This window comes from Ambystoma mexicanum, chromosome 2q (genome assembly GCF_040938575.1).
Source record: "Ambystoma mexicanum isolate Mex_15411 chromosome 2q, UKY_AmexF1_1, whole genome shotgun sequence".
In the NCBI taxonomy this organism is placed as follows: domain Eukaryota; kingdom Metazoa; phylum Chordata; class Amphibia; order Caudata; family Ambystomatidae; genus Ambystoma; species Ambystoma mexicanum.
The window spans coordinates 726,022,744-726,050,063 of record NC_090924.1 but is presented as its reverse complement, the minus strand read 5'-3'; positions in this window follow the sequence as shown (position 1 = coordinate 726,050,063).

Below are 27,320 nucleotides of genomic sequence, written 5' to 3'. Positions count from 1 at the left end.
CAAAATCCAAAATGTGGGGAAAAAAACATATTTTCTGCACATTTCACTTGGCTCACCGATCGAAACACGCTGCCAACAACACATGGCCTACCGTCCTGCATTCCCACAGGTGTCCCGATGAAAACCGTACCTCACATGTGTGGGTGCCCCTACCTGGGCGCCAAAGGGAAAGCCTAAAACACAAGTAACCCCAAGTCTGTTTTCACACCTGAATTTCACACTCTCAGCAGATATGCACACCATACAGATATGGGCCTCGAGTGTCCAAGCCACCAAAGAAAACAGGCAACCCCATCCATTTCCAAAAAGAGGACACCTGTGGGAATCCGCAGAGGTATGATTTGCGCAAATCGGCCCAAAATGTATTAGCCAGACACCCTTGCAAAATCCAAAATGTGGGGAAAAAACACATTATCTGCACATTTCACTTGGCTCATCGATCGAAGCACGCTGCCAACAACACATGGCCTACCGTCCTGCATTCCCACAGGTGTCCCGATGAAAATGGTATCTCATGTGTGTGTGGTGAACCTACTTGGGTGCCAAGGGGAAAGTCTAAAACACAAGTAACCCCAAGTCTGTTTTCACAGCTGAATTTCACACTCTCTGCAGACGGGCACACCATACAGATCATGGGCCTTGTGTGTCCAAGCCACCAAGGAAAACAGGGAACCCCATGCATTTCTGAAAAGAGGACACCTGTGGGGATCTGCAGAGGTATGATTTTCCCAAATTGGTCAAGAATGTATTACCCAGACACCCCCGCAAAGTCCGAAATGTGGGGGAAAAACTGCACATTTCACTTGGCTCACCCATCGAAACACGATGCCAACAACACATGGCCTACCGTCCCGCGTTCCCATAGGTGTCCAGATGAAAATGGTATCTCACATGTGTGTGGTGAACCTACCTGGGCGCCAAGGGGAAAGCCTAAAACACAAGTAACCCCAAGTCTGTTTTCACACCTGAATTTCACACTCTCTGCAGACAGGCACAACATACAGATATGGGCCTCGGGTGTCCAAGCCACCAAGGAAAACAGGGAACCCCATGCATTTCTGAAAAGAGGACACCCGTGTGAATCCACAGAGGTATGATTTCCACAAATCGGCCCAGAATTTATTACACAGAACCACCCGCAAATTCCGAAATGTGGGAAGAAAACGCATTTTCCGCACATTTCACTCGGCTCACCCATTGAAACACACTGCCAACAACACATGGCCTACCGTGCTGCATTCCCACAGGTGTCCCAATGAAAATGCTATCTCACATGTGTGGGTGAACCTACCTGGGTGCCAAGGAGAAAGCCTAAAACACAAGTAACCCCAAGTCTGTTTTCAGACCTGAATTTCACCCTCTCTGCAGACGGGCACACCATACAGATATGGGCCTTGGGTGTCCAAGCCACCAAGGAAAACAGGGAACCCCATCCATTTCCGAAAAGAGGACACCTGTGGGAATCTGCAGAGGTATGATTTGTCCAGATCGGTCCAGAATTTATTATCCAGGCACCCCTGCAAAGTCCGAAATGTGGGGGAAAAATGCATTTTCCGAACATTTCACTTGGCTCACCCATCGAAACACGCTGCCAACAACACATGGCCTACCGTCCCGCATTCCCACGGGTTTCCCGATGAAAACGGTACCTGACATGTGTGGGTGCACCTACCTGGACGCCATGGGGAAAACCTAAAACACAAGTAACCCCAAGTCTGTTTTCACACCTGAATTTCACACTCTCTGCAGACAGGCACACCATACAGATATGGGCCTTGGGTGTCCAAGCCACCAAGGAAAATAGGGAACCCCATCCATTTCCGAAAAGAGGACACCTGTGGGTATCCGCAGAGGTATGATTTGCGCAAATTGGCCCAAAATGTATTACCCAGACAGCCTTGCAAAATCCAAAATGTGGGGAAAAAAACATATTTTCTGCACATTTCACTTGGCTCACCGATCGAAACACGCTGCCAACAACACATGGCCTACCGTCCTGCATTCCCACAGGTGTCCCGATGAAAACCGTACCTCACATGTGTGGGTGCCCCTACCTGGGTGTCAAGGGGAAAGCCTAAAACACAAGTAACCCCAAGTCTGTTTTCACACCTGAATTTCACATTCTCTGCAGACGGGCACACCATACAGATATGGGCCTTGGGTGTCCATTCCACCAAGCAAAAAAGGGAACCCCATGCATTTCCGAAAAGAGAACACCTGTGGGTATCCGCAGAGGTATGATTTGCGCAAATCGGCCAAAAATGTATTACCCAGACACACCCGCAAAATCCGAAATGTGGGGAAAAATGCACATTTTCTGCACATTTCACTCGGCTCACCCATCGAAACACACTGCCAACAACACATGGCCTACCGTGCTGCATTCCCACAGGTGTCCCAATGAAAATGGTATCTCACATGTGTGGGTGAACCTACCTGGGTGCCAAGGAGAAAGCCTAAAACACAAGTAACCCCAAGTCTGTTTTCACAGCTGAATTTCACAATCTCTGCAGACGGGCACACCATACAGATCATGGGCCTTGTGTGTCCAAGCCACCAAGGAAAACAGGGAACCCCATGCATTTCCGAAAAGAGGACACCTGTGGGGATCTGCAGAGGTATGATTTTCCCAAATTGGTCAAGAATGTACTACCCAGACACCCACGCAAAGTCCGAAATGTGGGGGAAAAACTGCACATTTCACTTGGCTCACCCATCGAAACACACTGCCAACAACACATGGCCTACCGTCCCGCATTCCCACAGGTGTCCCGATGAAAACGGTACCTCACATGTGTGGGTGCACATACCTGGGCGCCATGGGGAGAACCTAAAACACAAGTGACCCCAAGTCTGTTTTCACACCTGAATTTCACACTCTCTGCAGACGGGCACACCATACAGATATGGGCCTCGGGTTTCCAAGGCACCAAGGAAAACAGGGAACCCCATGCATTTCCGAAAAGAGGACACCCGTGGGAATCCGCAGACGTATGATTTTCACAAATCGGCCAAGAATTTATTAGCCAGACACCCCCGCACATTCCGAAATGTGGGAAAAAAACACATTTCCTGCACATTTCACTCGGCTCACCCATTGAAACACGCAGCCAACAACACATGGCCTACTGTCCCGCGTTCCCACAGGTGTCCCGATGAAAATGGTATCTCACATGTGTGGGTGAACCTACCTGGGTGCCAAGGGGAAAGCCTAAAACACAAGTAACCCCAAGTCTGTTTTCACACCTGAATTTCACACTCTCTGCAGACGGGCACACCATACAGATGCGGGCCTTGGGTGTCCAAGCCACCAAGGAAAACATGGAACCCCATGCATTTCCGAAAAGAGGACACCCGTGGGAATCCGCAGACGTATGATTTGCCCAAATCGGTCCAGAATTTATTAGCCAGACACCCCCGCACATTCCGAAATGTGGGAAAAAAACGGATTTTATGCACATTTCACTCGGCTCACCCATTGAAACACGCAGCCAACAACACATGGCCTACCGTCCCGCATTCCCACAGCTGTACCAATGAAAACGGTATCTCACATGTGTGGGTGAACCTACCTGGGTGCCAAGGGGAAAGCCTAAAACACAAGTAACCCCAAGTCTGTTTTCACACCTGCATTTCACATTCTCTGCCGATGGGCACATGATACAGATATGGGCCTTGAGTGTTCAAGCCACCAAGGAAAACAGGGAACCCCATGCATTCCCGAAAAGAGGATACCCGTGGGAATCTAGAAAGGTATGATTTTCGCAAATCGGTCCAGAATTTATTACCCAGACACCCCCGCAAAGTCCGAAATGTGGGGGAAAAATGCATTTTCCGCACATTTCACTTAGCTCACCCATCGAAACACACTGCCAACAACACATGGCCTACCGTCCCATGTTCCCACAGGTGTCCCGATGAAAATGGTACCTCACATGTGTGGGTGAACCTGCCTGGGCGCCAAGGGGAAAGCCTAAAACACAAGTAACCCCAAGTCTGTTTTCACACCTGAATTTCACACTCTCTGCAGATGCGCCACCATACAGATATGGGCCTTGGGTGTCCAAGCCACCAAGGAAATCAGGGAACACCTTGCATTTCTGAAAAGAGGACACCTGTGGGAATCCGCAGAGGTATGATTTTTGCAAATCGGCCCAGAATGTATTACCCAGACACCCCCGCAAATTCAGAAATGTGGGAAAAAAAATGCATTTCCGCACATTTCACTCGGCTCACCCATCGAAACACGCTGCCAACAACACATGGCCTATCGTCCCGCGTTCCCACAGGTGTCCGGATGAAAACGGTACCTCACATGTGTGGGTGCACGTACCTGGGTGCCAAGGGGAAAGCCTAAAACACGAATAACCCCAAGTCTGTTTTCACACCTGAATTTCACACTCTCTGCAGACCGGCACACCATACAGACATGGGTCTCGCTTGTCCAATCCACCAAGGAAAACAGAGAACCCCATTCATTTCCGAAAAGAAGACACCCGTGGGAATCCGCAGAGGTATGATTTGTGCAAATCAGCCCAGAATGTATTACCCAGACACCCACACAAAGTCTGTAATGTTGGAAAAAAATGCATTTTCCGCACATTTCACTTGGCTCACCCATCGAAACACGCTGACAACAACACATGGCCTACCGTCCCGCGTTCCCAGAGGTGTCCCGATGAAAATGGTACCTCACATGTGTGGGTGCACCTACCTGGGCGCCAAGGGGAAAGCCTAAAACACAAGTAACCCCAAGTCTGTTTTCACACCTGAATTTCACACTCTCTGCGGACATGCACACCATACAGATATGGGGCTCGGGTGTCCAAGCCACCAAGCAAACCAAGGAACCCCATGCATTTCCTAAAAGAGGACACCCGTGGGAATCTGCAGAGGTATGATTTGCGCAAACCGGCACAGAATTTATCACACAGACACACCCGCAAAGTCCGAAATGTGGGGGGAAAACACATTTTCTGCACATTTCACTTGGCTCACCCATCGAAACACGCTGCCAACAACACATTGCCTACCGTCCTGTGTTCCCACAGGTGTACTGATGAAAACAGTACCTCACAATTGTGGGTGCACCTACCTGGGCGCCATTGGGAAAACCTAAAACACAAGTAACCCCAAGTCTGTTTTCACACCTGAATTTCACACTCTCTGCAAACGGGCACACCATAGAGATATGGGCCTCGTGTTTCCAAGCCACCAAGGAAAACAGGGAACCCCATGCATTTCCGAAAAGAGGACACCCGTGGGAATCCGCAGAGGTATGATTTGTGCAAATCAGCCCAGAATGTATTACCCAGGCACCCTCGCAACGTCTGAAATGTGGGAACAAAATGAATTTTCCGCACATTTCACGCGGCACACCCATCGAAACACGCTGCCCACAACACATGACCTACTTTCAAGCATTTCCACAGGTGTCCTGATGAAAACGGTACCTCACATGTGTGGGTGCACCTACCTGGGCGCCAAGGGGAAAGCCTAAAACACAAGTAACCCCAAGTCTGTTTTCACACCTGAATTTCACACTCCCTGCAGACGGGCACACGGTACAGATATGGGCCTTGGGTGTCAAAACCACCAAGGAAAACAGGGATCCCCATGCATTTCCAAAAAGAGGACAACCGTGGGAATCCACATACGTATGATTTGTGTAAATCGGCCCAGAATGTATTACCCAGACACCCCGTCAAATTCTGAAATGTAGGGAAACAAATGCATTTTCCGCACATTTCACTCGGCTCACCCATCGAAACACGCTGCCAACATCACATGGCCTACCGTCCCGCGTTCCCATAGGTGTCCCGATGAAAACAGTACCTCACATGTGTGGGTGCACCTACCTGGGCGCCAAGGGTAAAGCCTAAAACACAAGTAACCCCAAGTCTGTTTTCACACTTGAATTTCACACTCTCTGCAGACGGGCACATCATACAGATATGGGCCTCGGGTGTCCAAGCCACCAAGGAAAACAGGGAACCCCATGCATTTCCGAAAAGAGGACACCCCTAGTAATCCGCAGAGGTATGATTTCGGCAAATCGGCTCGGAATGTATTACCCAGACAGCCCCGCAAAGTCTGAAATGTCGGAAAAAAATGCATTTTCCGCACATTTCACTCAGCTCACACATCGAAACACGCTAACAACAACACATGGCCTACCGTCCCGCATTCCCATAGGTATCCCGTTGAAAACGGTATCTCACATATGTGGGTGCACCTACCTGGGCGCCAAGGGGATAGCCTAAAACACATGTAACCCCAAGTCTGTTTTCACACCTGAATTTCACACTCTCTGCAGACAGGCCCACCATACAGATATGGGCCTCGGATGTCCAAGCCACCAAGGAAAACAGGGAACCCCATCCATTTCCGAAAAGAGGACACCTGTGGGAATCCGCAGAAGTATGATTTGCGCAAATCGTCCCAAAATGTATTACCCAGACATCCCCGCAAAGTCCGAAATGTGGGAAAAAAATGCATTTTCCTCACATTTCACTCGGCTCACACATCGAAACACGCTGACAACAACGCATGGCCTACCGTCCCGCATTCCCATAGGTATCCCGATGAAAACGGTACCTCACATGTGTGGGTGCACCTACCTGGGCGCCAAGGGGATAGCCTAAAACACAAGTAACCCCAAGTCTGTTTTCACACCTGAATTTCACACTCTCTGCAGACGGGCACACCATACAGATATGGGCCTCTGGTGTCCAAGACACCAAGCAAAACAGGGAACCCCATGCATTTCCGAAAAGAGGACACCCGTGGGAATCTGAAGAGGTATGATTTGCCCAACTCGGTCCAGAATTTATTACACAGACACACCCGCAAAGTCCGAAATGTGGGAAGAAAACGCATTTTCCACACATTTCACTCGGCTCTCCCATCGAAACACGCTGCCAACAACACATGGCCTACCGTCCTGTGTTCCCACAGGTTTCCTCGATGAAAATGGTATCTCACATGTGTGGGTGGACCTACCTGGGTGCCAAGGATACAGCCTAAAACACAAGTAACCCCAAGTCTGTTTTCACACCTGAATTTCACACTCTCTGCAGACGGGGACACCATACAGATATGGGCCTCGGGTGTCCAAGCCACCAAGCAAAACAAGGAACCCCATGCATTTCCTAAAAGAGGACACCCGTGGGAATCTGAAGAGGTATGATTTGCGCAAATCAGCTCAGAATTTATTACACAGACACACCTGCAAAGTCTGAAATGTGGGAAAAAACGCATTTTCCGCACATTTCACTTGGCTCACCCATCGAAACACGCTGCCAACAACACATGGCCTACTGTCCTGCATTTCCACAGGTGTCCCGATGAAAATGGTATCTCACATGTGTGGGTGAACCTACCTGGGTGCCAAGGGGAAAGCCTAAAACACAAGTAACCCCAAGTTTGTTTTCACACCTGAATTTCACACTCTCTGCAGACAGGCACACCATACAGATATGGGCCTTGGGTGTCCAAGCCACAAAGGAAAACAGGGAACCCCATGCATTTCCGAAAAGAGGACACCGGTGGGAATCTGCATAGGTATGATTTGCCGAAATCGCTCCAGAATTTATTACCCAGACACCCCCGCAAATTCTGAAATGTGGGGGAAAAACTCACTTTCCGCACATTTCACTTGGCTCACCCATCGAAACACGCTGCCAAAAACACATGGCCTACCGTCCCACATTCCCACAGGTGTCCCAATGAAAACAGTACCTCACATGTGTGGGTGCACCTACCTGGGCGTCATGGGGAAAACCTAAAACACAAGTAACCCCAAGTCTGTTTTCACACCTGAATTTCACATTCTCTGCAGACGGGGACACCATACAGATATGGGCCTCGGGTGTCCAAGCCACCAAGGAAAACAGGGAACCCCATGCATTTCCGAAAAGAGGACACCCGTGGGAATCCGCAGACGTATGATTTGCGCAAATCGGCCAAAAATGTATTACCCAGACACCCCCGCAAAATCTGAAATGTGGGGAAAAATACACATTTTCTGCACATTTCACTCGGCTCACCCATTGAAACACACTGCCAAAAACACATGGCCTACCGTGCTGCATTCCCACAGGTGTCCCAATGAAAATGGTATCTCACATGTGTGGGTGAACCTACCTGGGTGCCAAGGAGAAAGCCTAAAACACAAGTAACCCCAAGTCTGTTTTCACAGCTGAATTTCACAATCTCTGCAGATGGGCACACCATACAGATCATGGGCCTTGTGTGTCCAAGCCACCAAGGAAAACAGGGAACCCCATGCATTTCCGAAAAGAGGACACCTGTGGGGATCTGCAGAGGTATGATTTTCCCAAATTGGTCAAGAATGTATTACCCAGACACCCCCGCAAAGTCCGAAATGTGGGGGAAAAACTGCACATTTCACTTGGCTCACCCATCGAAACACGCTGCCAACAACACATGGCCTACCGTCCCACATTCCCACAGGTGTCCCGATGAAAACGGTACCTCACATGTGTGGGTGCACATACCTGGGCGCCATGGGGAGAACCTAAAGCACAAGTGAACCCAAGTCTGTTTTCACACCTGAATTTCACACTCTCTGCAGATATGCACACCATACAGATATGGGCCTCGAGTGTCCAAGCCACCAAAGAAAACAGGCAACCCCATCCATTTCCAAAAAGAGGACACCAGTGGGAATCCGCAGAGGTATGATTTGCGCAAATTGGCCCAAAATGTATTACCCAGACAGCCTTGCAAAATCCAAAATGTGGGGAAAAAAACATATTTTCTGCACATTTCACTTGGCTCACCGATCGAAACACGCTGCCAACAACACATGGCCTACCGTCCTGCATTCCCACAGGTGTCCCGATGAAAACCGTACCTCACATGTGTGGGTGCCCCTACCTGGGCGCCAAAGGGAAAGCCTAAAACACAAGTAACCCCAAGTCTGTTTTCACACCTGAATTTCACACTCTCAGCAGATATGCACACCATACAGATATGGGCCTCGAGTGTCCAAGCCACCAAAGAAAACAGGCAACCCCATCCATTTCCAAAAAGAGGACACCTGTGGGAATCCGCAGAGGTATGATTTGCGCAAATCGGCCCAAAATGTATTAGCCAGACACCCTTGCAAAATCCAAAATGTGGGGAAAAAACACATTATCTGCACATTTCACTTGGCTCATCGATCGAAGCACGCTGCCAACAACACATGGCCTACCGTCCTGCATTCCCACAGGTGTCCCGATGAAAATGGTATCTCATGTGTGTGTGGTGAACCTACTTGGGTGCCAAGGGGAAAGTCTAAAACACAAGTAACCCCAAGTCTGTTTTCACAGCTGAATTTCACACTCTCTGCAGACGGGCACACCATACAGATCATGGGCCTTGTGTGTCCAAGCCACCAAGGAAAACAGGGAACCCCATGCATTTCTGAAAAGAGGACACCTGTGGGGATCTGCAGAGGTATGATTTTCCCAAATTGGTCAAGAATGTATTACCCAGACACCCCCGCAAAGTCCGAAATGTGGGGGAAAAACTGCACATTTCACTTGGCTCACCCATCGAAACACGATGCCAACAACACATGGCCTACCGTCCCGCGTTCCCATAGGTGTCCAGATGAAAATGGTATCTCACATGTGTGTGGTGAACCTACCTGGGCGCCAAGGGGAAAGCCTAAAACACAAGTAACCCCAAGTCTGTTTTCACACCTGAATTTCACACTCTCTGCAGACAGGCACAACATACAGATATGGGCCTCGGGTGTCCAAGCCACCAAGGAAAACAGGGAACCCCATGCATTTCTGAAAAGAGGACACCCGTGGGAATCCACAGAGGTATGATTTCCACAAATCGGCCCAGAATTTATTACACAGAACCACCCGCAAATTCCGAAATGTGGGAAGAAAACGCATTTTCCGCACATTTCACTCGGCTCACCCATTGAAACACACTGCCAACAACACATGGCCTACCGTGCTGCATTCCCACAGGTGTCCCAATGAAAATGCTATCTCACATGTGTGGGTGAACCTACCTGGGTGCCAAGGAGAAAGCCTAAAACACAAGTAACCCCAAGTCTGTTTTCAGACCTGAATTTCACCCTCTCTGCAGACGGGCACACCATACAGATATGGGCCTTGGGTGTCCAAGCCACCAAGGAAAACAGGGAACCCCATCCATTTCCGAAAAGAGGACACCTGTGGGAATCTGCAGAGGTATGATTTGTCCAGATCGGTCCAGAATTTATTATCCAGGCACCCCTGCAAAGTCCGAAATGTGGGGGAAAAATGCATTTTCCGAACATTTCACTTGGCTCACCCATCGAAACACGCTGCCAACAACACATGGCCTACCGTCCCGCATTCCCACGGGTTTCCCGATGAAAACGGTACCTGACATGTGTGGGTGCACCTACCTGGACGCCATGGGGAAAACCTAAAACACAAGTAACCCCAAGTCTGTTTTCACACCTGAATTTCACACTCTCTGCAGACAGGCACACCATACAGATATGGGCCTTGGGTGTCCAAGCCACCAAGGAAAATAGGGAACCCCATCCATTTCCGAAAAGAGGACACCTGTGGGTATCCGCAGAGGTATGATTTGCGCAAATTGGCCCAAAATGTATTACCCAGACAGCCTTGCAAAATCCAAAATGTGGGGAAAAAAACATATTTTCTGCACATTTCACTTGGCTCACCGATCGAAACACGCTGCCAACAACACATGGCCTACCGTCCTGCATTCCCACAGGTGTCCCGATGAAAACCGTACCTCACATGTGTGGGTGCCCCTACCTGGGTGTCAAGGGGAAAGCCTAAAACACAAGTAACCCCAAGTCTGTTTTCACACCTGAATTTCACATTCTCTGCAGACGGGCACACCATACAGATATGGGCCTTGGGTGTCCATTCCACCAAGCAAAAAAGGGAACCCCATGCATTTCCGAAAAGAGAACACCTGTGGGTATCCGCAGAGGTATGATTTGCGCAAATCGGCCAAAAATGTATTACCCAGACACACCCGCAAAATCCGAAATGTGGGGAAAAATGCACATTTTCTGCACATTTCACTCGGCTCACCCATCGAAACACACTGCCAACAACACATGGCCTACCGTGCTGCATTCCCACAGGTGTCCCAATGAAAATGGTATCTCACATGTGTGGGTGAACCTACCTGGGTGCCAAGGAGAAAGCCTAAAACACAAGTAACCCCAAGTCTGTTTTCACAGCTGAATTTCACAATCTCTGCAGACGGGCACACCATACAGATCATGGGCCTTGTGTGTCCAAGCCACCAAGGAAAACAGGGAACCCCATGCATTTCCGAAAAGAGGACACCTGTGGGGATCTGCAGAGGTATGATTTTCCCAAATTGGTCAAGAATGTACTACCCAGACACCCACGCAAAGTCCGAAATGTGGGGGAAAAACTGCACATTTCACTTGGCTCACCCATCGAAACACACTGCCAACAACACATGGCCTACCGTCCCGCATTCCCACAGGTGTCCCGATGAAAACGGTACCTCACATGTGTGGGTGCACATACCTGGGCGCCATGGGGAGAACCTAAAACACAAGTGACCCCAAGTCTGTTTTCACACCTGAATTTCACACTCTCTGCAGACGGGCACACCATACAGATATGGGCCTCGGGTTTCCAAGGCACCAAGGAAAACAGGGAACCCCATGCATTTCCGAAAAGAGGACACCCGTGGGAATCCGCAGACGTATGATTTTCACAAATCGGCCAAGAATTTATTAGCCAGACACCCCCGCACATTCCGAAATGTGGGAAAAAAACACATTTCGTGCACATTTCACTCGGCTCACCCATTGAAACACGCAGCCAACAACACATGGCCTACTGTCCCGCGTTCCCACAGGTGTCCCGATGAAAATGGTATCTCACATGTGTGGGTGAACCTACCTGGGTGCCAAGGGGAAAGCCTAAAACACAAGTAACCCCAAGTCTGTTTTCACACCTGAATTTCACACTCTCTGCAGACGGGCACACCATACAGATGCGGGCCTTGGGTGTCCAAGCCACCAAGGAAAACATGGAACCCCATGCATTTCCGAAAAGAGGACACCCGTGGGAATCCGCAGACGTATGATTTGCCCAAATCGGTCCAGAATTTATTAGCCAGACACCCCCGCACATTCCGAAATGTGGGAAAAAAACGGATTTTATGCACATTTCACTCGGCTCACCCATTGAAACACGCAGCCAACAACACATGGCCTACCGTCCCGCATTCCCACAGCTGTACCAATGAAAACGGTATCTCACATGTGTGGGTGAACCTACCTGGGTGCCAAGGGGAAAGCCTAAAACACAAGTAACCCCAAGTCTGTTTTCACACCTGCATTTCACATTCTCTGCCGATGGGCACATGATACAGATATGGGCCTTGAGTGTTCAAGCCACCAAGGAAAACAGGGAACCCCATGCATTCCCGAAAAGAGGATACCCGTGGGAATCTAGAAAGGTATGATTTTCGCAAATCGGTCCAGAATTTATTACCCAGACACCCCCGCAAAGTCCGAAATGTGGGGGAAAAATGCATTTTCCGCACATTTCACTTAGCTCACCCATCGAAACACACTGCCAACAACACATGGCCTACCGTCCCATGTTCCCACAGGTGTCCCGATGAAAATGGTACCTCACATGTGTGGGTGAACCTGCCTGGGCGCCAAGGGGAAAGCCTAAAACACAAGTAACCCCAAGTCTGTTTTCACACCTGAATTTCACACTCTCTGCAGATGCGCCACCATACAGATATGGGCCTTGGGTGTCCAAGCCACCAAGGAAATCAGGGAACACCTTGCATTTCTGAAAAGAGGACACCTGTGGGAATCCGCAGAGGTATGATTTTTGCAAATCGGCCCAGAATGTATTACCCAGACACCCCCGCAAATTCAGAAATGTGGGAAAAAAAATGCATTTCCGCACATTTCACTCGGCTCACCCATCGAAACACGCTGCCAACAACACATGGCCTATCGTCCCGCGTTCCCACAGGTGTCCGGATGAAAACGGTACCTCACATGTGTGGGTGCACGTACCTGGGTGCCAAGGGGAAAGCCTAAAACACGAATAACCCCAAGTCTGTTTTCACACCTGAATTTCACACTCTCTGCAGACCGGCACACCATACAGACATGGGTCTCGCTTGTCCAATCCACCAAGGAAAACAGAGAACCCCATTCATTTCCGAAAAGAAGACACCCGTGGGAATCCGCAGAGGTATGATTTGTGCAAATCAGCCCAGAATGTATTACCCAGACACCCACACAAAGTCTGTAATGTTGGAAAAAAATGCATTTTCCGCACATTTCACTTGGCTCACCCATCGAAACACGCTGACAACAACACATGGCCTACCGTCCCGCGTTCCCAGAGGTGTCCCGATGAAAATGGTACCTCACATGTGTGGGTGCACCTACCTGGGCGCCAAGGGGAAAGCCTAAAACACAAGTAACCCCAAGTCTGTTTTCACACCTGAATTTCACACTCTCTGCGGACATGCACACCATACAGATATGGGGCTCGGGTGTCCAAGCCACCAAGCAAACCAAGGAACCCCATGCATTTCCTAAAAGAGGACACCCGTGGGAATCTGCAGAGGTATGATTTGCGCAAACCGGCACAGAATTTATCACACAGACACACCCGCAAAGTCCGAAATGTGGGGGGAAAACACATTTTCTGCACATTTCACTTGGCTCACCCATCGAAACACGCTGCCAACAACACATTGCCTACCGTCCTGTGTTCCCACAGGTGTACTGATGAAAACAGTACCTCACAATTGTGGGTGCACCTACCTGGGCGCCATGGGGAAAACCTAAAACACAAGTAACCCCAAGTCTGTTTTCACACCTGAATTTCACACTCTCTGCAAACGGGCACACCATAGAGATATGGGCCTCGTGTTTCCAAGCCACCAAGGAAAACAGGGAACCCCATGCATTTCCGAAAAGAGGACACCCGTGGGAATCCGCAGAGGTATGATTTGTGCAAATCAGCCCAGAATGTATTACCCAGGCACCCTCGCAACGTCTGAAATGTGGGAACAAAATGAATTTTCCGCACATTTCACGCGGCACACCCATCGAAACACGCTGCCCACAACACATGACCTACTTTCAAGCATTTCCACAGGTGTCCTGATGAAAACGGTACCTCACATGTGTGGGTGCACCTACCTGGGCGCCAAGGGGAAAGCCTAAAACACAAGTAACCCCAAGTCTGTTTCACACCTGAATTTCACACTCCCTGCAGACGGGCACACGGTACAGATATGGGCCTTGGGTGTCAAAACCACCAAGGAAAACAGGGATCCCCATGCATTTCCAAAAAGAGGACAACCGTGGGAATCCACATACGTATGATTTGTGTAAATCGGCCCAGAATGTATTACCCAGACACCCCGTCAAATTCTGAAATGTAGGGAAACAAATGCATTTTCCGCACATTTCACTCGGCTCACCCATCGAAACACGCTGCCAACATCACATGGCCTACCGTCCCGCGTTCCCATAGGTGTCCCGATGAAAACAGTACCTCACATGTGTGGGTGCACCTACCTGGGCGCCAAGGGTAAAGCCTAAAACACAAGTAACCCCAAGTCTGTTTTCACACTTGAATTTCACACTCTCTGCAGACGGGCACATCATACAGATATGGGCCTCGGGTGTCCAAGCCACCAAGGAAAACAGGGAACCCCATGCATTTCCGAAAAGAGGACACCCCTAGTAATCCGCAGAGGTATGATTTCGGCAAATCGGCTCGGAATGTATTACCCAGACAGCCCTGCAAAGTCTGAAATGTCGGAAAAAAATGCATTTTCCGCACATTTCACTCAGCTCACACATCGAAACACGCTAACAACAACACATGGCCTACCGTCCCGCATTCCCATAGGTATCCCGTTGAAAACGGTATCTCACATATGTGGGTGCACCTACCTGGGCGCCAAGGGGATAGCCTAAAACACATGTAACCCCAAGTCTGTTTTCACACCTGAATTTCACACTCTCTGCAGACAGGCCCACCATACAGATATGGGCCTCGGATGTCCAAGCCACCAAGGAAAACAGGGAACCCCATCCATTTCCGAAAAGAGGACACCTGTGGGAATCCGCAGAAGTATGATTTGCGCAAATCGTCCCAAAATGTATTACCCAGACATCCCCGCAAAGTCCGAAATGTGGGAAAAAAATGCATTTTCCTCACATTTCACTCGGCTCACACATCGAAACACGCTGACAACAACGCATGGCCTACCGTCCCGCATTCCCATAGGTATCCCGATGAAAACGGTACCTCACATGTGTGGGTGCACCTACCTGGGCGCCAAGGGGATAGCCTAAAACACAAGTAACCCCAAGTCTGTTTTCACACCTGAATTTCACACTCTCTGCAGACGGGCACACCATACAGATATGGGCCTCTGGTGTCCAAGACACCAAGCAAAACAGGGAACCCCATGCATTTCCGAAAAGAGGACACCCGTGGGAATCTGAAGAGGTATGATTTGCCCAACTCGGTCCAGAATTTATTACACAGACACACCCGCAAAGTCCGAAATGTGGGAAGAAAACGCATTTTCCACACATTTCACTCGGCTCTCCCATCGAAACACGCTGCCAACAACACATGGCCTACCGTCCTGTGTTCCCACAGGTTTCCTCGATGAAAATGGTATCTCACATGTGTGGGTGGACCTACCTGGGTGCCAAGGATACAGCCTAAAACACAAGTAACCCCAAGTCTGTTTTCACACCTGAATTTCACACTCTCTGCAGACGGGGACACCATACAGATATGGGCCTCGGGTGTCCAAGCCACCAAGCAAAACAAGGAACCCCATGCATTTCCTAAAAGAGGACACCCGTGGGAATCTGAAGAGGTATGATTTGCGCAAATCAGCTCAGAATTTATTACACAGACACACCTGCAAAGTCTGAAATGTGGGAAAAAACGCATTTTCCGCACATTTCACTTGGCTCACCCATCGAAACACGCTGCCAACAACACATGGCCTACTGTCCTGCATTTCCACAGGTGTCCCGATGAAAATGGTATCTCATGTGTGGGTGAACCTACCTGGGTGCCAAGGGGAAAGCCTAAAACACAAGTAACCCCAAGTTTGTTTTCACACCTGAATTTCACACTCTCTGCAGACAGGCACACCATACAGATATGGGCCTTGGGTGTCCAAGCCACAAAGGAAAACAGGGAACCCCATGCATTTCCGAAAAGAGGACACCGGTGGGAATCTGCATAGGTATGATTTGCCGAAATCGCTCCAGAATTTATTACCCAGACACCCCCGCAAATTCTGAAATGTGGGGGAAAAACTCACTTTCCGCACATTTCACTTGGCTCACCCATCGAAACACGCTGCCAAAAACACATGGCCTACCGTCCCACATTCCCACAGGTGTCCCAATGAAAACAGTACCTCACATGTGTGGGTGCACCTACCTGGGCGTCATGGGGAAAACCTAAAACACAAGTAACCCCAAGTCTGTTTTCACACCTGAATTTCACATTCTCTGCAGACGGGGACACCATACAGATATGGGCCTCGGGTGTCCAAGCCACCAAGCAAAACAAGGAACCCCATGCATTTCCTAAAAGAGGACACCCGTGGGAATCTGAAGAGGTATGATTTGCGCAAATCAGCTCAGAATTTATTACACAGACACACCCGCAAAGTCTGAAATGTGAGAAAAAAACGCATTTTCCGCACATTTCACTTGGCTCACCCATCGAAACACGCTGCCAACAACACATGGCCTACTGTCCTGCATTTCCACAGGTGTCCCGATGAAAATGGTATCTCACATGTGTGGGTGACCCTACCTGGGTGCCAAGGGGAAAGCCTAAAACACAAGTAACCCCAAGTTTGTTTTCACACCTGAATTTCACACTCTCTGCAGACGGGCACACCATACAGATATGGGCCTTGGGTGTCCAAGCCACAAAGGAAAACAGGGAACCCCATGCATTTCCGAAAAGAGGACACCGGTGGGAATCTGCAGAGGTATGATTTGCCCAAATCGGTCCAGAATTTATTACCCAGACACCCCAGCAAATTCTGAAATGTGGGGGAAAAACTCACTTTCCGCACATTTCACTTTTCTCACCCATCGAAACACGCTGCCAACAACACATGGCCTACCGTTCCACATTCCCACAGGTGTCCCAATGAAAACGGTACCTCACATGTGTGGGTGCACCTACCTGGGCGTCATGGGGAAAACCTAAAACACAAGTAACCCCAAGTCTGTTTTCACACCTGAATTTCACACTCTCTGCAGACGGGCACACCATACAGATATGGGCCTTGGGTGTCCAAGCCACAAAGGAAAACAGGGAACCCCATGCATTTCCGAAAAGAGGACACCGGTGGGAATCTGCAGAGGTATGATTTGCCCAAATCGGTCCAGAATTTATTACCCAGACACCCCAGCAAATTCTGAAATGTGGGGGAAAAACTCACTTTCCGCACATTTCACTTTTCTCACCCATCGAAACACGCTGCCAACAACACATGGCCTACCGTTCCACATTCCCACAGGTGTCCCAATGAAAACGGTACCTCACATGTGTGGGTGCACCTACCTGGGCGTCATGGGGAAAACCTAAAACACAAGTAACCCCAAGTCTGTTTTCACACCTGAATTTCACACTCTTTGCAGACAGGCACACCATACAGATATGGGCCTCGGGTGTCCAAGCCACCAAGGAAAATAGGGAACCCCATGCATTTCCGAAAAGAGGACACCAGTGGGAATCCACAGAGGTATGATTTCCGCAAATCGGCCCAGAATGTATTAACCAGACACCCACGCAAAGTCTGAAATGTGGGAAAAAAATGCATTTTCCGCACATTTCACTTGGCTCACCCATAGATGCACGCTGACAATAACACATGGCCTACCATCCACCGTTCCCACAGGTGCCCCGATGAAAGTGGTACCTCACATGTGTGGGTGCACCTACCTGGGCACCAAGGGGAAAGCCTAAAACACAAGTAACCCCAGGTCTGTTTTCGCACCTGAATTTCACACTCTCTGCACACGCGCACACCATACAGATATGGGCCTCGGGTGTCCAAGCCACCAAGGAAAACAGGGAACCCCATGCATTTCCGAAAAGAAGACACCTGTGGGAATCCGCAGAGGTATGATTTGTGCAAATCGGCCCAGAATTTATTACCCAGGCACCCCCGCAAATTCAGAAATGTGGGAAACAAAATGCATTTTCCGCACATTTCACTCGGCTCACCCATCGAAACACGCTGCCAACAACACATGGTCTATCGTCCCGCGTTCCCACAGGTGTCCGGATGAAAACGATACCTCACATGTGTGGGTGCACCTACCTGGGCACCAAGGGGAAAGCCTAAAACACAAGTAACCCCAAGTCTGTTTTCACACCTGAATTTCACACTCTCTGCAGACGGGCACACCATACAGATATGGGCCTCTGGTGTCCAAGACACCAAGCAAAACAGGGAACCCCATGCATTTCCGAAAAGAGGACACCCGTGGGAATCTGAAGAGGTATGATTTGCCCAACTCGGTCCAGAATTTATTACACAGACACACCCGCAAAGTCCGAAATGTGGGAAGAAAACGCATTTTCCACACATTTCACTCGGCTCTCCCATCGAAACACGCTGCCAACAACACATGGCCTACCGTCCTGTGTTCCCACAGGTTTCCCGATGAAAATGGTATCTCACATGTGTGGGTGGACCTACCTGGGTGCCAAGGATACAGCCTAAAACACAAGTAACCCCAAGTCTGTTTTCACACCTGAATTTCACACTCTCTGCAGACGGGGACACCATACAGATATGGGCCTCGGGTGTCCAAGCCACCAAGCAAAACAAGGAACCCCATGCATTTCCTAAAAGAGGACACCCGTGGGAATCTGAAGAGGTATGATTTGCGCAAATCAGCTCAGAATTTATTACACAGACACACCTGCAAAGTCTGAAATGTGGGAAAAAACGCATTTTCCGCACATTTCACTTGGCTCACCCATCGAAACACGCTGCCAACAACACATGGCCTACTGTCCTGCATTTCCACAGGTGTCCCGATGAAAATGGTATCTCACATGTGTGGGTGAACCTACCTGGGTGCCAAGGGGAAAGCCTAAAACACAAGTAACCCCAAGTTTGTTTTCACACCTGAATTTCACACTCTCTGCAGACAGGCACACCATACAGATATGGGCCTTGGGTGTCCAAGCCACAAAGGAAAACAGGGAACCCCATGCATTTCCGAAAAGAGGACACCGGTGGGAATCTGCATAGGTATGATTTGCCGAAATCGCTCCAGAATTTATTACCCAGACACCCCCGCAAATTCTGAAATGTGGGGGAAAAACTCACTTTCCGCACATTTCACTTGGCTCACCCATCGAAACACGCTGCCAAAAACACATGGCCTACCGTCCCACATTCCCACAGGTGTCCCAATGAAAACAGTACCTCACATGTGTGGGTGCACCTACCTGGGCGTCATGGGGAAAACCTAAAACACAAGTAACCCCAAGTCTGTTTTCACACCTGAATTTCACATTCTCTGCAGACGGGGACACCATACAGATATGGGCCTCGGGTGTCCAAGCCACCAAGCAAAACAAGGAACCCCATGCATTTCCTAAAAGAGGACACCCGTGGGAATCTGAAGAGGTATGATTTGCGCAAATCAGCTCAGAATTTATTACACAGACACACCCGCAAAGTCTGAAATGTGAGAAAAAAACGCATTTTCCGCACATTTCACTTGGCTCACCCATCGAAACACGCTGCCAACAACACATGGCCTACTGTCCTGCATTTCCACAGGTGTCCCGATGAAAATGGTATCTCACATGTGTGGGTGACCCTACCTGGGTGCCAAGGGGAAAGCCTAAAACACAAGTAACCCCAAGTTTGTTTTCACACCTGAATTTCACACTCTCTGCAGACGGGCACACCATACAGATATGGGCCTTGGGTGTCCAAGCCACAAAGGAAAACAGGGAACCCCATGCATTTCCGAAAAGAGGACACCGGTGGGAATCTGCAGAGGTATGATTTGCCCAAATCGGTCCAGAATTTATTACCCAGACACCCCAGCAAATTCTGAAATGTGGGGGAAAAACTCACTTTCCGCACATTTCACTTTTCTCACCCATCGAAACACGCTGCCAACAACACATGGCCTACCGTTCCACATTCCCACAGGTGTCCCAATGAAAACGGTACCTCACATGTGTGGGTGCACCTACCTGGGCGTCATGGGGAAAACCTAAAACACAAGTAACCCCAAGTCTGTTTTCACACCTGAATTTCACACTCTTTGCAGACAGGCACACCATACAGATATTGGCCTCTGGTTTCCAAGCCACCAAGGAAAACAGGGAACCCCATGCATTTCCAAAAAGAGGACTCCAGTGGGAATCCGCAGACGTATGATTTTCGCAAATCGTCCAAGAATTTATTGCCCAGACAACCCCGCACATTCCGAAATGTGGGAATAAAAACACATTTCCTGCACATTTCACTCAGCTCACCCATCGAAACACGTTGCCAACAACACATGGCCAACTGTCCCACTTTCCCACAGGTGTCCCAATGAAAATGGTACCTCACATGTGTGGGTGCACCTACCTGGGCGCCAACGGGAAAGCCTAAAACATAAGTAACCCCAAGTCTGTTTTCACATTTGAATTTCACACTCTCTGCAGACGGGCACACCATACAGATATGGGCCTCGGGTGTCCAAGCCACCAAGGAAAATAGGGAACCCCATGCATTTCCGAAAAGAGGACACCAGTGGGAATCCACAGAGGTATGATTTCCGCAAATCGGCCCAGAATGTATTAACCAGACACCCACGCAAAGTCTGAAATGTGGGAAAAAAATGCATTTTCCGCACATTTCACTTGGCTCACCCATAGATGCACGCTGACAATAACACATGGCCTACCATCCACCGTTCCCACAGGTGCCCCGATGAAAGTGGTACCTCACATGTGTGGGTGCACCTACCTGGGCACCAAGGGGAAAGCCTAAAACACAAGTAGCCCCAGGTCTGTTTTCGCACCTGAATTTCACACTCTCTGCACACGCGCACACCATACAGATATGGGCCTCGGGTGTCCAAGCCACCAAGGAAAACAGGGAACCCCATGCATTTCCGAAAAGAAGACACCTGTGGGAATCCGCAGAGGTATGATTTGTGCAAATCGGCCCAGAATTTATTACCCAGGCACCCCCGCAAATTCAGAAATGTGGGAAACAAAATGCATTTTCCGCACATTTCACTCGGCTCACCCATCGAAACACGCTGCCAACAACACATGGTCTATCGTCCCGCGTTCCCACAGGTGTCCGGATGAAAACGATACCTCACATGTGTGGGTGCACCTACCTGGGCACCAAGGGGAAAGCCTAAAACACATGTAACCCCAAGTCTGTTTTCACACCTGAATTTCACACTCTCTGCAGACAGGCCCACCATATAGATATGGGCCTCGGATGTCCAAGCCACCAAGGAAAACAGGGAACCCCATCCATTTCCGAAAAGAGGACACATGTGGGAATCCGCAGAAGTATGATTTGCGCAAATCGGCCCAAAATGTATTACCCAGACATCCCTGCAAAGTCCGAAATGTGGGAAAAAAATGCATTTTCCTCACATTTCACTCGGCTCACACATCGAAACACGCTGACAACAACGCATGGCCTACCGTCCCGCATTCCCATAGGTATCCCGATGAAAACGGTACCTCACATGTGTGGGTGCACCTACCTGGGCGCCAAGGGGATAGCCTAAAACACAAGTAACCCCAAGTCTGTTTTCACACCTGAATTTCACACTCTCTGCAGACGGGCACACCATACAGATATGGGCCTCTGGTGTCCAAGACACCAAGCAAAACAGGGAACCCCATGCATTTCCGAAAAGAGGACACCCGTTGGAATCTGAAGAGGTATGATTTGCCCAACTCGGTCCAGAATTTATTACACAGAAACACCCGCAAAGTCCGAAATGTGGGAAAAAAACGCATTTTCCACACATTTCACTCGGCTCACCCATCGAAACACGCTGCCAACAACACATGGCCTACCGTCCTGTGTTCCCACAGGTTTCCCGATGAAAATGGTATCTCACATGTGTGGGTGGACCTACCTGGGTGCCAAGGATACAGCCTAAAACACAAGTAACCCCAAGTCTGTTTTCACACCTGAATTTCACACTCTCTGCAGACGGGGACACCATACAGATATGGGCCTCGGGTGTCCAAGCCACCAAGCAAAACAAGGAACCCCATGCATTTCCTAAAAGAGGACACCCGTGGGAATCTGAAGAGGTATGATTTGCGCAAATCAGCTCAGAATTTATTACACAGACACACCCGCAAAGTCTGAAATGTGGGAAAAAAACGCATTTTCAGCACATTTCACTTGGCTCACCCATCGAAACACGCTGCCAAGAACACATGGCCTACTGTCCTGCATTTCCACAGGTGTCCCGATGAAAATGGTATCTCACATGTGTGGGTGAACCTACCTGGGTGCCAAGGGGAAAGCCTAAAACACAAGTAACCCCAAGTTTGTTTTCACACCTGAATTTCACACTCTCTGCAGACAGGCACACCATACAGATATGGGCCTTGGGTGTCCAAGCCACAAAGGAAAACAGGGAACCCCATGCCTTTCCGAAAAGAGGACACCGGTGGGAATCTGCATAGGTATGATTTGCCCAAATCGGTCCAGAATTTATTACCCAGACACCCCCGCAAATTCTGAAATGTGGGGGAAAAACTCACTTTCCGCACATTTCACTTGGCTCACCCATCGAAACACGCTGCCAAAAACGCATGGCCTACCGTCCCACATTCCCACAGGTGTCCCAATGAAAACAGTACCTCACATGTGTGGGTGCACCTATCTGGGCGTCATGGGGAAAACCTAAAACACAAGTAACCCCAAGTCTGTTTTCACACCTGAATTTCACATTCTCTGCAGACGGGGACACCATACAGATATGGGCCTCGGGTGTCCAAGCCACCAAGCAAAACAAGGAACCCCATGCATTTCCTAAAAGAGGACACCCGTGGGAATGTGAAGAGGTATGATTTGCGCAAATCAGCTCAGAATTTATTACACAGACACACCCACAAAGTCTGAAATGTGGGAAAAAACGCATTTTCCGCACATTTCACTTGGCTCACCCATCGAAACACGCTGCCAACAACACATGGCCTACTGTCCTGCATTTCCACAGGTGTCCCGATGAAAATGGTATCTCACATGTGTGGGTGAACCTACCTGGGTGCCAAGGGGAAAGCCTAAAACACAAGTAACCCCAAGTTTGTTTTCACACCTGAATTTCACACTCTCTGCAGACGGGCACACCATACAGATATGGGCCTTGGGTGTCCAAGCCACAAAGGAAAACAGGGAACCCCATGCATTTCCGAAAAGAGGACACCGGTGGGAATCTGCAGAGGTATGATTTGCCCAAATCGGTCCAGAATTTATTACCCAGACACCCCAGCAAATTCTGAAATGTGGGGGAAAAACTCACTTTCCGCACATTTCACTTTTCTCACCCATCGAAACACGCTGCCAACAACACATGGCCTACCGTTCCACATTCCCACAGGTGTCCCAATGAAAACGGTACCTCACATGTGTGGGTGCACCTACCTGGGCGTCATGGGGAAAACCTAAAACACAAGTAACCCCAAGTCTGTTTTCACACCTGAATTTCACACTCTTTGCAGACAGGCACACCATACAGATATTGGCCTCTGGTTTCCAAGCCACCAAGGAAAACAGGGAACCCCATGCATTTCCAAAAAGAGGACTCCAGTGGGAATCCGCAGACGTATGATTTTCGCAAATCGTCCAAGAATTTATTGCCCAGACAACCCCGCACATTCCGAAATGTGGGAATAAAAACACATTTCCTGCACATTTCACTCAGCTCACCCATCGAAACACGTTGCCAACAACACATGGCCAACTGTCCCACTTTCCCACAGGTGTCCCAATGAAAATGGTACCTCACATGTGTGGGTGCACCTACCTGGGCGCCAACGGGAAAGCCTAAAACATAAGTAACCCCAAGTCTGTTTTCACATTTGAATTTCACACTCTCTGCAGACGGGCACACCATACAGATATGGGCCTCGGGTGTCCAAGCCACCAAGGAAAATAGGGAACCCCATGCATTTCCGAAAAGAGGACACCAGTGGGAATCCACAGAGGTATGATTTCCGCAAATCGGCCCAGAATGTATTAACCAGACACCCACGCAAAGTCTGAAATGTGGGAAAAAAATGCATTTTCCGCACATTTCACTTGGCTCACCCATAGATGCACGCTGACAATAACACATGGCCTACCATCCACCGTTCCCACAGGTGCCCCGATGAAAGTGGTACCTCACATGTGTGGGTGCACCTACCTGGGCACCAAGGGGAAAGCCTAAAACACAAGTAGCCCCAGGTCTGTTTTCGCACCTGAATTTCACACTCTCTGCACACGCGCACACCATACAGATATGGGCCTCGGGTGTCCAAGCCACCAAGGAAAACAGGGAACCCCATGCATTTCCGAAAAGAAGACACCTGTGGGAATCCGCAGAGGTATGATTTGTGCAAATCGGCCCAGAATTTATTACCCAGGCACCCCCGCAAATTCAGAAATGTGGGAAACAAAATGCATTTTCCGCACATTTCACTCGGCTCACCCATCGAAACACGCTGCCAACAACACATGGTCTATCGTCCCGCGTTCCCACAGGTGTCCGGATGAAAACGATACCTCACATGTGTGGGTGCACCTACCTGGGCACCAAGGGGAAAGCCTAAAACACATGTAACCCCAAGTCTGTTTTCACACCTGAATTTCACACTCTCTGCAGACAGGCCCACCATATAGATATGGGCCTCGGATGTCCAAGCCACCAAGGAAAACAGGGAACCCCATCCATTTCCGAAAAGAGGACACATGTGGGAATCCGCAGAAGTATGATTTGCGCAAATCGGCCCAAAATGTATTACCCAGACATCCCTGCAAAGTCCGAAATGTGGGAAAAAAATGCATTTTCCTCACATTTCACTCGGCTCACACATCGAAACACGCTGACAACAACGCATGGCCTACCGTCCCGCATTCCCATAGGTATCCCGATGAAAACGGTACCTCACATGTGTGGGTGCACCTACCTGGGCGCCAAGGGGATAGCCTAAAACACAAGTAACCCCAAGTCTGTTTTCACACCTGAATTTCACACTCTCTGCAGACGGGCACACCATACAGATATGGGCCTCTGGTGTCCAAGACACCAAGCAAAACAGGGAACCCCATGCATTTCCGAAAAGAGGACACCCGTTGGAATCTGAAGAGGTATGATTTGCCCAACTCGGTCCAGAATTTATTACACAGAAACACCCGCAAAGTCCGAAATGTGGGAAAAAAACGCATTTTCCACACATTTCACTCGGCTCACCCATCGAAACACGCTGCCAATAACACATGGCCTACCGTCCTGTGTTCCCACAGGTTTCCCGATGAAAATGGTATCTCACATGTGTGGGTGGACCTACCTGGGTGCCAAGGATACAGCCTAAAACACAAGTAACCCCAAGTCTGTTTTCACACCTGAATTTCACACTCTCTGCAGACGGGGACACCATACAGATATGGGCCTCGGGTGTCCAAGCCACCAAGCAAAACAAGGAACCCCATGCATTTCCTAAAAGAGGACACCCGTGGGAATCTGAAGAGGTATGATTTGCGCAAATCAGCTCAGAATTTATTACACAGACACACCCGCAAAGTCTGAAATGTGGGAAAAAAACGCATTTTCAGCACATTTCACTTGGCTCACCCATCGAAACACGCTGCCAAGAACACATGGCCTACTGTCCTGCATTTCCACAGGTGTCCCGATGAAAATGGTATCTCACATGTGTGGGTGAACCTACCTGGGTGCCAAGGGGAAAGCCTAAAACACAAGTAACCCCAAGTTTGTTTTCACACCTGAATTTCACACTCTCTGCAGACAGGCACACCATACAGATATGGGCCTTGGGTGTCCAAGCCACAAAGGAAAACAGGGAACCCCATGCATTTCCGAAAAGAGGACACCGGTGGGAATCTGCATAGGTATGATTTGCCCAAATCGGTCCAGAATTTATTACCCAGACACCCCCGCAAATTCTGAAATGTGGGGGAAAAACTCACTTTCCGCACATTTCACTTGGCTCACCCATCGAAACACGCTGCCAAAAACGCATGGCCTACCGTCCCACATTCCCACAGGTGTCCCAATGAAAACAGTACCTCACATGTGTGGGTGCACCTATCTGGGCGTCATGGGGAAAACCTAAAACACAAGTAACCCCAAGTCTGTTTTCACACCTGAATTTCACATTCTCTGCAGACGGGGACACCATACAGATATGGGCCTCGGGTGTCCAAGCCACCAAGCAAAACAAGGAACCCCATGCATTTCCTAAAAGAGGACACCCGTGGGAATGTGAAGAGGTATGATTTGCGCAAATCAGCTCAGAATTTATTACACAGACACACCCACAAAGTCTGAAATGTGGGAAAAAACGCATTTTCCGCACATTTCACTTGGCTCACCCATCGAAACACGCTGCCAACAACACATGGCCTACTGTCCTGCATTTCCACAGGTGTCCCGATGAAAATGGTATCTCACATGTGTGGGTGAACCTACCTGGGTGCCAAGGGGAAAGCCTAAAACACAAGTAACCCCAAGTTTGTTTTCACACCTGAATTTCACACTCTCTGCAGACGGGCACACCATACAGATATGGGCCTTGGGTGTCCAAGCCACAAAGGAAAATAGGGAACCCCATGCATTTCCGAAAAGAGGACACCAGTGGGAATCTGCAGAGGTATGATTTGCCCAAATCGGTCCAGAATTTATTACCCAGACACCCCAGCAAATTCTGAAATGTGGGGGAAAAACTCACTTTCCGCACATTTCACTTTTCTCACCCATCGAAACACGCTGCCAACAACACATGGCCTACCGTTCCACATTCCCACAGGTGTCCCGATGAAAACGATACCTCACATGTGTGGGTGCACATACCTGGGCGCCATGGGGAGAACCTAAAACACAAGTGACCCCAAGTCTGTTTTCACACCTGAATTTCACACTCTCTGCAGACGGGCACACCATACAGATATGGGCCTCGGGTTTCAAAGGCACCAAGGAAAACAGGGAACCCCAT